The following is a 2,208-nucleotide window of genomic DNA, read 5'->3' on the forward strand; positions in this document are numbered from 1 at the left end:
TTTTGGTGGTGAAGTAAAAGAATTAAAAAAAAAAAAAATAAAAAAAAAAAAAAAAAAAAAAAAAAAAAAAAAAAAAAGAGAAGAAAACAGACTGGTGTCTCTATTTGCGTTCATGTTACTTAAACATTTGATCTGTGATCAATTTCACCAATTGGTTACAGTGTAACCGTAGTTTGCTTGTTTTTTTTTTTTGTGTTTCTTTTTCCCAAAAAGGAATGAAATCTGTGAGTCTAATTACCCAAACGCATCAAAACCAGAAAGTTAATCACCCTCCACGCGGCTAATCAAGCTAACATGCAACAGCCACAGTCTGAAGGCTTAAGCATCTTTACACCACATTTCTGGCGCAGTTTTAGCAACAATTATCTCCTAAAACCAAAAACTCCATAAATAATAGACAAAAGAAAAAAAGAAAAGAAAAAGAAAAGCAAAAGAATTAGACAGAACCAGGCGCTCATTACAGATTTAAAACAAGAGAGCAAAAAAAAAAAAAGTTACGTTGAGGTGAGATCTGACAGCCGTAGCGCCGCTGCAGTTTGTTCCCCCCCGCCCACACTCAATGAAATATTTGAAATTAAACGTTAACATCTACAGATGAGTGTGAGCAGGTATAATTTAGCTGTGTATGTGTGTGTGTGTGTGTGTGTGTGTTTGTCTCAGGACGACAGAGAGGGGCAGGACTGTAGAGTAACTGTACAATAACGGATGAGACGCGCGCTGTTCGTGTAGCTGTGCAAACGTTGCATAGAGTTGGTGGTGGAACATGATGTCAGACAAACAGACGTGAGGAAACAATAACCAAACAAAACATTACAACACCTATCAGCCAGCAGATCTCAGCAGCTCCATAGTGTTAAGTGACAGTTTTCCAAATCTGCTGCAACAGAAATACATACATATATAGAAATATATATATATATATAGATTTATGTCTTTTAAACCCTAAACGTGAGCGTATCACTCTGACATAAAAGCTAGATATTAAAACGAGTCATTTCGCTGCTTCAGCGCGTTTTATTTCAGCTTGAATGTGCAGGTAGTGGAAAGCAGATTCCAGCGTAAACAAACCCTAGGATGTAAAGATCTTTTCTGCCAAACGTTTACCCACCGGAGTTTAGCACATCGCTCAGAGAAGTGTGCGCGACTGTGTGGCCTGTGCAGCTTTAATGGAAATGAAAGACTTTACCGCAGCATCACTTTGTCTCTTGCGTCTGGTGGTAAAAGCAGGAAGTCGCCCTGCAGTTTTAACCCCAGAGCAAACTTCTGACCGGTTGTTAAATCCAATCAGGTCTGGAGCTTTTAATCCATCTGTGCTTTCATTCTCTTGGTAGGTGTGTTTTGTTCTCAGCTGATCCATTTCTGGAGGACAAACTCCAAGGCACAGACGTATATGTACACCTATAGCAGGACAAAATAAAACAAATTAAAAAAAAACTACAATAAATGCGCATTTTTATGTAGCTAATTTTACATTTTGCTTTGTATCTTGTTATTTTAAGCTCATGTTGTATTAATGATGGTTAAATTTTCAAGATTCAAGGAACCACCTCGGCTGACTGATTTCATCATTTCCCCCTTCTTCGCAGCAATTTAACTCTTTTTTTTTCTTCCTAGAATGACTTAAAAGTGTTTCTAAACATTCACAAGACTAATGTGTGTGCTCCGCTTTACACCTGGGAGATTTTTTTCTGTTTCAGTTGTTTCCCCCAGCAAGACGTGACCTAAGTGTTAAATATGTATATGTAATGTCAAGATCATCTAAAACAGCTCAGTCGTTCAGGATCGAATGCGGACGCACAGTTAAAAAAAAAAAAAAAAAAAAAGCAGATGTTGAAGCTTTTCTTGTTTTTGGATTATTAGTTCATCGAGGTTGTGGTGTAAACACGTGAATAAATCTATGTTAAACATCAACAATAATCTACAGGCGTAAAAGTAAACAAGTATCTTTAAATGTCATTTTCCAGCCTTCTAACAACCGAGTTTGAGTGTGTTTATGTTTATATATAGTCTTCTGTTAATGTATATAAAAAGAAAAAAAAACTATTTCAGGGATTACTTTTTGATCTCAATGACTCGCATTTCACTTACAAACCGAGCTCCTGAACGTTTATTTTCATTTTTTTTTTTTTTTTTTTTTTTTTTATGAATTAAAGTTAAAAACAATCCCTGGCAAATTTTCTCGGTTGTAAAAATACACATCAAAAAAAC

This window comes from Poecilia latipinna, unplaced genomic scaffold (genome assembly GCF_001443285.1).
Source record: "Poecilia latipinna isolate Pla-1442-1.1 unplaced genomic scaffold, P_latipinna-1.0 Scaffold1219, whole genome shotgun sequence".
NCBI classification, from domain to species: Eukaryota; Metazoa; Chordata; class Actinopteri; order Cyprinodontiformes; family Poeciliidae; genus Poecilia; species Poecilia latipinna.